General features: G+C 45.5%; 1 long non-coding RNA gene across 1 annotated transcript; it reads right to left on the bottom strand.

Annotated features, from left to right (window-relative positions):
- Positions 1 to 1000: 1000 nt before the first annotated feature.
- LOC147888402 (uncharacterized) lies at positions 1001 to 2181 on the bottom strand. Its single transcript, XR_015543067.1, has 3 exons — positions 1797 to 2181; positions 1643 to 1689; positions 1001 to 1355 (listed from the first exon to the last, which is right to left on the bottom strand). It is a non-coding gene; the product is annotated as an uncharacterized LOC147888402 (long non-coding RNA).
- Between the last annotated feature and the right edge of the window lie 11908 nt (positions 2182 to 14089).

The raw sequence follows: 14089 nt of genomic DNA, 5'->3' as shown, positions 1-14089 counted from the left end.
AACGGATTGATGATAAGAGAAACACACAAGATTGCGGCATCATTGCTAGCTTTGAGGGAGCCAATGGAGCCATGGATGATTATTGTGGCATAATCCAAGATATTATTAAGCTTGACTTTCGACGCTTCTTTGTGTATGTTTTGGATGTAAAGTGGTTTAAGGATGTGGTGGAAAGAGGCTCTAATGCAACAATCAAATGCCATGCAAGTGGCTTTGTAACTATTGACTCCACAAAGTTTTGGCAAAGTAGGAAGGACACACTAGTACTACCGCAACAATGTGAACAGGTACTGTGCACACATATAAAAATACTCACTTTTAAATATTTGATGCAAGGAAAATAACATGATTGTATTTGTGTTTGAATTAGGTTGTCTATCAACCAATGGTGGATAATAATAGATGGTGGCATGTCATACCTATTATGCCACGTTCCAAAGTGATGTATAGTACATTTACTAATATGGAGCGTATGGAGGATGATCATGGCCATGGACATGATGATGACCGTGATACGAGAGAGGAGGATGATCATGAGATAGGAGATACAGATATTGAGGCCATTACCTGTGAGGATGAGCCTACCATTGGTGATGCTGATTTCGATGAGCACATGAGTAGCACAAGTAGTAGTGGGTTGAATGTATTTGTAGATCTAAACACTTGTTTGGATTTTGAAGTAGATAGTTTGGCAAGGGTTGATCTCATTGAGGAGGTTGAGTTAGGTCATGAAGGCTTTGGTGTAAGATCCATCTATGAAAAGTAATGTAGATTGGATTCTCCTTTATGAGTTACCAAGTGTAATTTAAAAAAAAGATGAATCGATCCTACAAATCTTTAACCATTAAGTTGAAATTAATAAAAATTCGTTTCGTTTCTACGTCCAAAAGCGCCCTAGGGCAGTGCACTTTTGATTAAATACTACCAATATATATTTACCTTTTTTTTTTAATAATGCAAGGAGTAATGCTTTCGCCCTCACTTTCCTTCCTGTACCAAAACACATGGCTACTTCGACGTACATGAATGGAACGGACATCCGACTAGAGATGTACAAGGCGGGTGAGAGAGATCCTTGGAAGTTGGACATATCATCTTTTAGATTAACAAGGACCATGCATCCACATCAGTAAGGCGGACGGGCAAGAGCTTGTTTGAGAACTCATCAGATAAGATTGCATTGCTAATGGGGACTGCGTGTATAAATTCGTGTCTTTATAACATACAATCAACGAGCCGAGATACATCGAGCTCCCAATTCACGGTTTTGCGACAGGACGGACGTCTCCTGCAGAATTTTGGCATTTTGGGCTGCAGACGTAGTCCGCACGAACTTCCCACAATTCACGTCCTTCCTGCCCACAGAAAACAGAAAACAAACGACTGTTCGTTGTTATGATCTGTGTAAAGGTCGTCGGCATGGACGGAGAACACAATGGCTCCACGTGTATGAAAGGTAATCACATGCGTTTCATACGCACAAAAATATAAGGGAAGGCAAGAAGAGGGCGGTAGAGAGTGGACGGAGGGAGCCCGACAGGATAGAGAGGCCAAACAGAAAACAAAGCTGTTTCATGTAGGCAAGCCGCGTTTCCTGGAACATATTTGGTGTGTATGAGAAAGAGAGAGAGAGAGAGAGAACCTGTTCAGCTAGCGCCTCGACGTTGCTAGAATCCAACAATTCGGTAACTGAAATCATAAAGGTATTGTGAAAACCCCTTTGGAACAAGACTTCGCTTCAGACCGCAAACACTGCAAAAACGAGGGAGAAAGAGAGGAGAGTTGGGGAAACCTACTCATGGGCGACTTTCGAGCGAGTGAAGAGACAGCGAGCAGCAGAAACAGGCAAATTGCCAGAGGAAGCCGCGCCATTTTATCGCACTCTGAGGCCTGGATCGAAAATTATACACGCACCGGGGCGAAGATACCGAAGATAGGAGTTAGGACGGAGCCACGACCAAAGTGTGCTCGTCGGATCCGAGAGGGTACCCGTGACGACAATGGAAACTGTGTAGAAGCGGTGGGCTGCTGTTGATAAACGCCTGGATGGTGGAGGCTAGAGCACTGGAGCCTGAGGACGGTGAATTCTAGTCACGTTGGTTTCAATAAATGGACGGCGGCGTCAGGCACACGGCACTGGGCAGGCGAACAGCAAAGTTGACTTTGGGGTCGTCGTTTCTGTGTGCAATGTACATAGCAAAACCCTGCGGAATCCGGGTTGTCGATCAACTTTTTGGGGTTCTTTTCAGTGGAGGGCTGTTCCGTGCTCCTCTAAGCTTCAAATACATACGTTAGACCGAACTTTTCCTCATATGCCATGAAGCATCATGCATTGATCATCCCTGCGAGTGATCAACATGCAATCGGGCCAATCAGAACGGGCTAACCGTCCCGGAATGTCGGTTCTTTTAAGTTCTCACACTCGAACTCTACTTTTTTTTTTTCCGAAAAGCCTAGATTATATTAAAATGGAAGAAAAAAAAAAGATTACATAGTTGCCCGTAAGCAGAGTCAACAACCCCAACATGCTGGGGGGATTACCAAAGGGAAGTCCTATTCAAAAGGGAGGTGCAACTGTCTCTCATCTAAAGAGGATTTTGCTAGCACAGTCTACAGCAAGCTTAAGATCTGATTTTTGAGTAGTGAGAGGGCTACGAGGATTTCTTCCTGTTTGGACAGGGCTATGAGGATTTCTTCCTATTTGACCTGATTCTTCTCCATATGAGCCAGCTTGGGGTCTTGTTCTTTGTACGTGTAGCATTTCATCTTCTACTCCAGGGCCTGCATCGTCTTCCTCACGTCTTTGAAAGAATCTTCAATCTGCTTACAAATGTCATGGATTAGAGGATGCAGTATATCTTTATGAGTACCTTGAAAGAGCATTTCGTTACGGCTAATCCAAACATTCCACAAGTAGGCTACTCTTATACTATTCCAAAGAGTTGTTGGCAATCCATAGATTTCTCCTAGAAGGAGTTCCTTAGCTGAAATAGAAGGATGGATGCAGGACATGAGTTTGTTAAACCAATTTAGTGCGGGAATGTTAAAGTTGCATCCCATAAACAAATGTTGGAGAGATTCATTTTCAGTTTTGCAGCGACAACATTTACCATCTCCCTTTCCTATCCTTAAAGCCCTCATGGAGGTCCACACAGCATGATGTAAGATTAACCAAAGCAGTTGCTGAACCTAAATTCCCATTGTCTTACATTCCAATTGATTTTCCATCGTCTATTAAGTTTAAATTGAAGACTGGAATTCAATTTATGAAGAGGGGGGAGGGGGAGAAGCTGATTCCCTTGTTGAATTTTGAATTCTCCTTTGAAGTGGATCCTTGCTGCCCTGGAGTCCCAAAGGTCTATCCTTTACTGCACAAGAAGATAATCAGAGTTTAGACAGTTTGAATAGACTTTTAAGACTCCTTTTATCCTTCCATCTCCTATTCACGCTCGAACTCTACTCTTCATGAAACCTTCCAGTTTGTAATCACGCATGAACGCTTCTGTTCGACGAATAATGCATCCCTTCAGGCTCCCACGACGACGGAGGGAGACGTTAGTCGGTGCGCACTGCGCAGTCGCATTTTGAATAGCGAATCCTCAAAATTGGAATGTTGAATAGTGAAAACTGAAAAGCCTTGGGGGTCGGACCCAAAGGGAAAAAAGCCGCAACTTGACGTTGCCAGAATGAAGAATCCATGACGCACGCAATGCCACGCATGAGTACGCGTGAGATGAGTCCTAGCCTATGACCTACAGGCTACCGCCACCGCTTTCCAACAAAGAAACATCCTTGCTTTATACTGACGGATTCTGTGGAAATGGAATCGTAGACGAATGTCTAGAGATATATATGCATTGTCATATGTTTTGGAGCTATACGGTATACCACTTTCCAAGAAACATCGTTACTTTATACAGACGAATTCTATTGAATCGTGGACGAATGCATAATACATCTAGAGGTGATCGTCGAGCTACACATATATAGAACGATCCTCAAGAGCTCTAAACATCGATGAATACCCTCGATACGATACTTCAAAGCTCAAAGCTCGATGGCGCCGCTCGTCAATGCTCTAACGTACGCTCAGTTTCTGTTTCAGTCCAAATTCCAATCACGCGCTTGTCCTGCCTCTATGTAAAAGTATGCCAGTGGAAAAGCTCAAACTAAAACGCGTAGCAGGGTAGCTGCCCCCAACTTGCGACTCACTGGAAACGTCCCACATGCATCGCAGACAGAACCTCTTGTTTCATTCGCCACGCTCTCTAGACTCTGGCTCGTTTCTGTTGTCGGACTCTGCCGCCGGAATCAGCCGGATACACACAAGACGGATTTCACTGTGCGGCCATGCAAATTGTTGAACGGACCAATAGGCAGGTAGTCTACTAGTCTTCTCTGCTATGGTCAACCTGCGCATGCATTCGCTCGAGTCCCTAGACAATATATGGATAAATTGTACATGAAAAATATGTGTGCCACAATGTATCGACAAATTCTACATGAAAGATATATGTGTATGTGTGAACTAATCTTTTGTAGCTGGTCTATACCTAGTGAACTAATCTTTTGTGTATGTGAGAACTAGCTGGTAAAATCTAGTTGAAAGTTTGGTGTAAGGTCAAAAATCTAAGAAGTAGGATAATCGTGTTCGTTGACTACTATATTGTACCTGGTCAAAGTTTGGTGTAAGGTCAAAAGTCTAAAAAGTGGTGTAAGGTCAAAAGTCCAAAAAGTAGCAGAGAGCTGTAGGAGCACACGCTTCCCCTTGCCTCCCCAAAAACAAATTGTTGTCACCTTCATGAAGAACTTGACTTGACTGGTCAAGTGAGTGCATGCACAACTCAAGTCTGCATGATCACACTAGGTGCTCCCCCCAAACGTAAGTGTCTAGAGGAGAGGCCTAGCAGATATGAGTGCTCAAGTTGGTAGGGATGAGGCTGCGTCTGAGTCAGATGGGACAGAGAAATCAGAACAAGGCGAGGCACCGGGCGCACAGTCTTATGCAAAGATTCTGGCACACAAAATCTGAGCAAGCTTCTCGCCCCTAGAGACGGAGGAGGCGTCCAGACTGTTGCATGCAGAAATCGAGTGTCGTGCCAAGGAAATCGAGAAGAAAGGATGGATGGAGGCTGGCAAACGTCACTCTGTCACATGCGATATTTTCTTGGAGGAAGTCATGCTTGAGCTGGAAAGGCTAGCACGAGGCAGGGTCTATCTGTTCTTTACCGAACACTCTCCATCATTGGATGAACTGCAGCAGATCTTCACGTATGAATTTGATCTATCCCAAGATGCTTACTCATCCAAATTCCTAGAAAAAGGGTTCTTTCTTGTCCATTGTCTCTCGGAACCAGTATGCAACGATATGTTGGGGAGGCCCTTCATGTACGCAGGAGCGATTGTTTTGGCAATCCCTTGGAGCCCCTCTTTCTCCATTGACGGTTTCTATTCAATGACTGTCCGGTGTGGATTGAGTTCCCGAGCCTTCCTCGGCTCTTGGGAGATACCATCGAAAAGTTGGCAACGATGCTGGGTAGAATCCTACTTATACCTCCTACTGCCAGAGACTCGTTTGGCATAAAAAGGGTATGGATTCTTTGGGATAGGGCACAGCCAATGCTAAACTTCATCGAAGCCCAGCTTGCGGGACCCTCAAGCTCACTATCCAGGTTAAATTTGGCCTCTTCCCTAATGCATGTTTTATCTATAGGAAGGCTCGCCATTTTACTAGAGCTTGCCCAGATAAACTAGCAAACACGGCCTTGGCAAGAGGTGACAAGACGGTCCAAGACCCATCCACGAAGGACGAAGGCCCAAGATGCTGGAAGCAACCTCAAGACCTCTCAACACACACTGGTGATTTCGTCAAGCGATCGAGAGGTCAATTTGGAGGATGTCACAGAGGTCGTCTCATCAGTCGACGGATGGAAGATTGTCGAAAACAAAGGTAAGTCTGTCTAGAAGGCTCTTCCCATGCATGGCTTCCCTGAGAAGAAAGTCAAGGAAGAAAGTTTGGATCATTATCCTTCGGCGGGGATGCTGTTGGACACTCTACCAACCCAGCTGGTGTATGTCTCTTCGCAAGTTTCTTCCAACGACCCTCCTCGATGCAAACCACAAAAAGAGAGTGCATGAGGATAAGAAGAGCGAGGAGAAAGGTCAAGGTGAAGGTAATGGGATGTGCAAAAATTTCCAACCACCAGTAGCCTCACTAAGAGGCTCAAAGATGTGGCAAGGAGTTTCGGGATAGCCAAGTACGTCAACAGATTTAACTTCTTTAAAGATGTTCGTAAGTCCTCAGAGCAAAGTTAAGGGGGGTGAGAGATGCAAGGAGAGGATTCAAGTGATGTCGTGGAATGTGAGAGGGTGCTACGGGAAATCCAAACAAAGAGGATGCCTTGAGGTAGTCAGAAGATTCAAACCACATGTGGTAATACTTCAAGAGATCAAATGTGGGTCGAACGATGATTTTTGGTTTGCATGCCAGAAGTAGCCGGAAGTTCGGATTCAATGTGTTTGTTAATTGCCCGTTTAGAGGTCGAGGAGGCATAGCCATCCTCTTGCACCAATCCCTTAAGGTGAAGGATGATTCAGGGATGAGGATGGTTGTTTGGTTGCGGTCTCAGCCTTAATTGATGATTTCCAAGTAGGGTTTGCATGTGTTGATGCTCTAAATGCCTGTGCGGAGAGAGCTAGATGTTGGTCCTTAATTCTAAGATGGAGGGTGAACACTGGTTGGTCAGAGGAGATTGAAGTTTCACTGAAGGTGTGGAAGATAGATCCCATGCCACAACCTATGCCACCTCGCAAGAGCGCGAGTCCTGGGATGAATTGGTGCTCAACAAAGAGCTAGTTGACTGCATTGAGTTCAATCAAGAAGGGCTGTAGGGCTTCACTTGGTTGAATCGTAGACTTGGGGCTAACTTCAGATTAGGAAGGCTTGATCACCTCTATGCAGCGGATGAAGGGTGGTGGATGCATGCACCCATGGAGGGAGAATCCATGTTATAGACGAGCCTCTCAGACCATGTGCCGGTGATATTATGGAGATTCTCGGTTCCGTCCTCCAAGTCCAAACTAACTGATGTCCTGTTTGTTTTCAACAAAAAGTTCTTGAGGTCAAGGAAATTCTATAAGCTCATCAAGAAGAATGGACAAAGGAACAAGAGGGAAATTCGAACCCCAGTGCAAGGTGGGACAATGCAATAAGGAGAATACATATCAAGGCCAAAGATTGGGATAGAGAGTACAGACACAACAGACGAGAGTCGGCCAAAGAGCTTGAATGTACCCGAAGATCCATCAGAGCAGCTATCATATGAGACCCCCCTAGATGAGATGGTTGCTACTCTACTGGTTGAGATTGAGACAACTATTCATGACTTGGAGCTGAAAGAGGCGACGGATGCCAAACTATGAAGCCGTCAGCGTTGGCTAGCCTTGGGAGATTGCCCAAGTAAGTTTTTTTTCCAATCAATAAAGAGGAGATGGGAATAAGAAAATATTGATAGGGTGATGGATGCTCAAGGCCGCCTAGTCTCCAAACACTAGCATATCATAGCAGACACCTTTTTGAAGGAGCTCGTCCAGATCCCCTCCATGCAATCTGCTGACTAGCTAGCCAAGATGGATGCACTCTTAATGGGCATTCAACCTCGTGTGTTAGATTACCATGGAGGCCTTTTGGGTAGACCCTTCACTACACGGAGGAACTTGAAGAGGCCCTCCGAGCTATGGTGTCTAATAAATCCCTTGGCCTAGATGGCTTCACGGCTGAATTCTATGGAGAATTCTAGGACATGTTGGCTCCAGAGTACACTGAGATGGTCAACAATGCATTAAATAGAGGTACCCTCTTGCCTAATGTTAATGCGAGGCTGCTCAAGCTCTGCCCTAAGAAGGTCAGCAGACTGAAGGTCCAGACTAAAGGTCGGCGACTAGCGGCGACTGATCACAATGCTTAACATGTCTTACAAGATCCTGGCGAAGGCACTTGCTATTAGAATCAGGGAGATCTACATGATTGCAGTCAACTCATCAAAGGTAGGGAAATCTTTGAAAACATCCTAAATGTCTCTACTGCTATGGACTATGCTTGGCAATATAATCAAAATGTCTTGCTGCTGGGCCTGGACCTAGACAAGGCATATAAGGACTACCTTCTAGCAGTGCTGAACAAACTTGGGTTTGGAGATGCTTTTGGTAGCATGGTTGCAGCTCTGTTCGGCAATGCATCTCTAGTTCTTTGTCTTAATGGTGGTGCGGTTGGATGTTTTGATATCTCAAGAGATCCATCCATCAAGGCTGCCCGCAAGCCCCTCTCCTCTTTGCAATAGGAACGGTCCCTCTCATCCACAGGATTAGAATTGCGGTCATCGAGGGCAGAATTCATGGGATTCGTCTCCCATCTGGAAACCAATTTAGCATACACCTGTTTGCGGATGATACTTTGATAGGTGTAGCCGAAGAGCCTCGCAGTGTTGATGCCCTCTTTGGCATCATCGACCTCTTCTGCAAAGCCTCGGGCTCGTGGTGCAGCTGGCAGAAAACATTTGCCATCAGAATGGCAGATAACTTGCCCCCGACGTGGCTCTTCGATAAACCTCTCCAATTTGTTAAGGAAGGTGAAATAGTAAGATATCTTGGCGCACCCATCGGTTTGGGGGTGACCCTCTGCCAAAGATTCGATTGGTTCCTTGGAAAATGTAAGGCCAAGCTGAGGCTATGGCATTTTTAAGCTTGGGATGGAATGCTTAGGTGTTGGTTATCCAACACATCCTATCGGTGGCGACCACATACATTGCCTCTATCTAGCAATTCTCTAAGTGCGAGTGGCAAGAAGTGGAGAGGCTTTTCCATGCCTTCCTGTGGATGGACAAGGATGAAAGGAGACAGATGCACTACATCTCCTTAGAACCAATGAAGATCCCAAAGAACCAGGGAGGGCTCGGCCTTCCTGACATTAGAAGACGTAATATCTCTCTCTTAAGTGGCTCCCGTGCTTGTTTTTGAGCCCCTCCTGTTGGGTGGAAATCGTAATTCACTTTGTTGAAACTGGCCGGTAAATCGGCGGGCACTTGGAAGGATCTCCCATGGTACCATAGGACCATGTCCAACCTCAAGATAGTAGGCTCAAACCTGATCGTCGCAGGTTTAGTGGTGGCTTGGAAGGAATGCACTGATCAATTCAGGTGGAAGTGGAGGTAGGGCTTGAGAGGCAACACTAGCCTAGCATAGTCTATTTGGTGGAGCTGTGCCTTCAGACAGGATCCATTTTTCCTTCACGACCTCCTGCATGCCCGCAGTATGTACAGGAAATGTGTGAGGATGTGGGCTGACATCTGGAACTCAAGAAATGCAAATTGGCTCCCCCTTGATCAGCTACGGACCAAATTTTGGCTGAACCAAGATGAATCAAACCTGCTAACTGTGGTGATGGAGTGAATCCTGAACGACTGGCCAACTAACTCCACTGAGAGCCACTAAACCCAGTGGCTCTTGGGGAGGACAGGTCTAAACCACCTCTCACAGCGAGGATTGTCTATAGGTACCTTGAGACAAATGGACCTTGATTCGTGACACTTAACAGGAAATGTCAGGTGAGAAGAGGCCATGTTTGGTGGTAGAATAGATTCATAGATATCTGGAAGCACTGCAGGGTAGGGAAGGCCAGCTTTATGCTATGGAATATTCCCAAATTTTGGTTTCCTGTCAGAGGGTCTCTTGTGAAACGTATCCCCATTTCTCCAATTTGCCCCCGCTATGCGGCAAGGCTATGGAAGCCTTGAAACATTTGTTTTGGTCTTGCCCATTACCAAGGAGGTTTGGGGCAAAGTGGAAGCTACAATAAAAAAGGCAAGGGTCATGTCTCAGTTCTATCTTAAAGGAAGATGGAGCATTAGGGGAGAATTGGGGTCTCAAAAGGGCCTCATAAGGAATGGATTAAGAAATGGATACTTCCAAATGAAAGGGCCAAGGTAGGTCCCAAAAAGTCCTAACCCCCCCTCACCTAGGTGGGTTAAGCCCACAAGTGACCCCACCTCTTACACAACTCTTACTCCTAGGTAGGAACCAAAAAATTCAAAATTCAAAAATTTGAATTTTGAATTCCCTCCCTCCTTCTCTCTCCTCCCTCCCTCCCTCCCCCTCCTCCCTCCCCCTCCCTCACTCCCCCTCCTCACTCCCTCCTCCCCCTCCCTCCTCCTCCCCCTCCCTCCCTCCCTCCTCCCCCTCCCCTCTCCTCTCCTCCCCTCCCCCTCCTCACTCCCTCCTCCCCCTTCCTCCTCCTCCCCTTCCCTCCCTCCCTCCTCCATGCCTGCTCCTTTTGCCCTCCCCCTCCCTCCCTCCCCCATGCTTGCTCCTCCTGCCCTCCCCCTCCCTCCTCCTCCACTGTTGCTCCTCCTCCCCCCTCCCTCCTGCTCCTCCCTCCTCCCTCCTTCCTCCTCCACGCATACTTCTCCTCACCCTCCACACCTGCTGGCCTGCCCCCCTTTCCTCCTCTTCAACTACTGGTCCTCCCTCCCCCATCCCTCCTCCTCGCCCTCCCTCTTCCTGCGTGCTACTCCTTCAAGCCTGCATCTCCACACCTTCTCCTTCTCTACACTCCTTTAGTCATGGCACCATTCGAGGATGTCTCCAACAAGTACCAGGTTCACTTAGAGTTGGAGGCTGAATATGCAAGCCCATGTAGTCTAGGATTGAGGGGAGCTTCCCAAATCCACAGTCTTTGTTTGCAAGGAAAGAAGCATCTCGACCTTTGGGTAGAAGGATCCTTGTATCCTTTAGATCCTGCCAACCAAAAGAGCCCTCCTTTCCATACAATACATGAGCTAGTTCGGTTTGTTGGAAATGGACATGCGGGGTTGCTTGGTTATTGCAATCGATTAAACAATGCTCAGTCAATGGCTATGCAAGCAAGCGAGATGCGCAGAGCCCAAACAGAGATGCTAGCACATTTAGGAAATAGCACCATTGTTGCAATGCATAACTCTATGCAGGATCTTCAAAGGGAGAACCACGATCTTATGATAAAGCCAAAGCATTGGACTTGGAGCGAAATGCATTGGACTTGGAGCGACATAAATTAGAAGAGTCACTCTGTAAGCTAGCTGAGTCCAAAAAAGGCTTGGAAAGATCTATATACAATCAAGTACGACAAGCTATAGAGAAGGAATGAGAGAAGGCAAAAGAACGAGTGCAAAAGATGAAAGAAACACCTTTGGGATTGAAGGAGAGAAAAAGAAGGTACTTACATAACATGGATGCATTGGCACCCACTGGTGGTGCTAGAAAGAGGAGAGTCCAGGCTACAAGGTTGGTTATCAAATGTTCCAATAAGATTACACTCTTTTGTGCTACACTGTTTGTGACTAAGTTTTTATTGTGTTCTTTGTTAGGAACTTCATGGAAGATGTGATGGGAAGAACGGATGGGGATGATATTGAATATTCATATGCTCTAGCTAGTTTATTGAAGTCAAGCGATGTCATTGGGGTACTAAGGGACCCAAGACACAAGCGCCTACGTGTGCAAGTTACTGAGGAGGTGATGAAGGACTTCAAGGATATTGTGGATGCAAAGGAGATGCTTGCAGCTTGTGATACTGCCAGTGTAAGTCATGAAGCTTACACATCTGTTTTCAAAAATTTCAAGTCTGCTATTTTGGGAAAGTATAAGAAGTCTACAGTGTCCCTACCCACACCTTGGTCTGTGAGACATGCACGACGAGAAACAAACCAATGTGCAAGAGAAGTGCTTGGAGGGTACCATTGCGTAAGGGGCACAATGACTTGGAAGAGTAAAAAGAAATCTGGCTTGCAAACCTTTGAGATGAATGCTTTCAACAATGTCTACTTAGATGTTGAGAAACTGCAACAAGCAATGGTCAAATTCTATGGCATGAGAGAAGATGGTAAGAGGAAATCCATTGATAGCATTGCACTTTACTTAGCTCATTTCCTATATCATGTTTATCCTAACGATTTTTCTCTTTTGTTGTACAGATTGCAATGGAAAGCTCATATTTGTCATCAAAATGGATGAAGCTCAATTGGTGAAAGAACACAAGTTAGAGAGAGTCAGCATCTGCATTATGAATAAAGCCTTAGCCTTTGTTCAAGGGGATGAAGAAGTAGAGCAAGATTTCTTAGTGCAATCAAAGAAAGATATATGGTGGCTTGCAGCATTTGAGACTTCGAAAGAGTGCCATGAGACATTGAAGTGGGTTCTAGATAGAATAGGAATCCCATCGACCATCTGAAGACAAGAGGAAGGGCAAACATTGAGAGTCAATGGCCATGGAACCTTTCAAGTTGAATGGCATCTTGCTAGTGATTTGAAAACCCTCAAGTGCTTACATGGTTGTGATACAGGGGCAAATGCAATGAACACATGCCTTTATTGCATGTGTTTGCAACGTAAGCAAAAGGCTGGCTTACAATGGGAGAATGGTGTTCTATCTTGCAGCCAAATGCAAGCTCTGAATCATGACAAGAAGGATCCAAAGTGGGATCCCATCTTGCCCATCCCACTTGAGAGAGTACACATATGTACTTTGCACGCAGAACTGCGCGTACTTGATAAGTTGTTGTATTTGCATCTTGTTTATGCTTGGAATTTAATTCCGCAAGAAGTATCCACATGGTGCATTGCAGAAGCTGAGAAGTTGTTGTTAGAGATGGGATTCCATGGAGGACATGTCAAGAGATACAGCCCATGGCAGAGATGACCCTTGTGCCCATGAGGAGGGTAAATTAGACTCCGAGGAAGCCCCATCCCAAAGAAGTCCAAAGCTCTAGACGTCAGCGAGAGGAGAACTCAGAGGAGGACCAATGCAGACAGGAGCAACAGAAGAAGTTCAAGGCAGACAGGAGGCCGTGGGAAGGTGTTTGGGTACCTATAAGGCCCCCACCAAGAGTCAAGAAGCCGTACCGAGCAAAACCAGGAGCGCGGGCCCTGAGGGAGATCAGGCAAATGCAAAAGACCACTGACAACTTGATCTCGCGTGCTCCCTTCCAACGTGTGGTATGACAGATCGCACAGGGATACAAGGATGATGTGTGCTTCAGCATAGAAGCTATGGGGGCGCTCTAGGAGGCTGCAAAAAGCAAGTGACCACCGCACTGTTCGAGGATGCCAACTTGTGTGTCATCCATGCAAAGCGCGTCATGATCATGGACAAGGACATGGCTCTGGCGAAGCGGCTATGGAGTGACCCAAGTTTGAAGCCCTAAATTCTCTTGCAGCCCACTCTTAGGACTTAGACCACCCCCTACCCTTGAAGGCACTATCTTGTATCTAAGGCCCAAGGGTCGATTGTTTTAAATAAAATATATCGACATTCTCTACACTATCGCATTGTTGTATATTTTCCATTTCAATGCTTGTAGTAAATGATCATTTTAAGTTAAGTTTTGAATTCTGTCAAATCCTGAAGGAATTTCACTGTTGCAAAGAAGGTAAAAGTATCCGGCACGTAGCCAGGACCCCAGAAAGCCCAAAACCCGCCATGGCGTGAATTTGGGCATTCTGGAAAGTGAATTTGGATTTGACAGAAATGAACTCTTGATACCCAAAATTGGTGAAATGATACTAAATTGGCTAGAAATTTATTAAATTAACACAATTAAAATGATGGAGAAAATATGCCATCAATGACTTAAACAAAATACAATGGAATTCATGACCAACAATGATAACTTAAAACAAATAATAAAGACATGTAGTCACGTATCCATTGAAATATCCATTTAAATATATGTTTATATATACAAAAGGCCTCACAGGCTATCTTTCTTCTTGGCTAGTTTGAGTACATCAAGAATAGGGGTCTTTGAATCCCCTAGTGGATTCCTAGATATAAATCTAGCTGCAACAACACTAAAATCCAAAGGCATTGATAGCAGCCAGGTGGTGTACCAAAATGACTTTTTCAGCATTCCGAGTAATGTTGGAGTATCCGATAGTGCGCGACAATGCCTTGCACTTCAGTAGCTCTGAAGGACCGCGAGGAGAAAATTTGCCGTGAAAAACCATGATATGCTCTGCGACTTTGCCAAGGTAATGGGCCAAAGAATGATCTCGCCCA

This window comes from Dipteris shenzhenensis, chromosome 21 (genome assembly GCF_047967505.1).
Source record: "Dipteris shenzhenensis isolate YYH24624 ecotype China chromosome 21, Dip_SZ_1.0, whole genome shotgun sequence".
NCBI classification, from domain to species: Eukaryota; Viridiplantae; Streptophyta; class Polypodiopsida; order Gleicheniales; family Dipteridaceae; genus Dipteris; species Dipteris shenzhenensis.
Note: the sequence above shows the minus strand (reverse complement) of the source record. Positions and strands in the feature narration are given on the sequence as shown.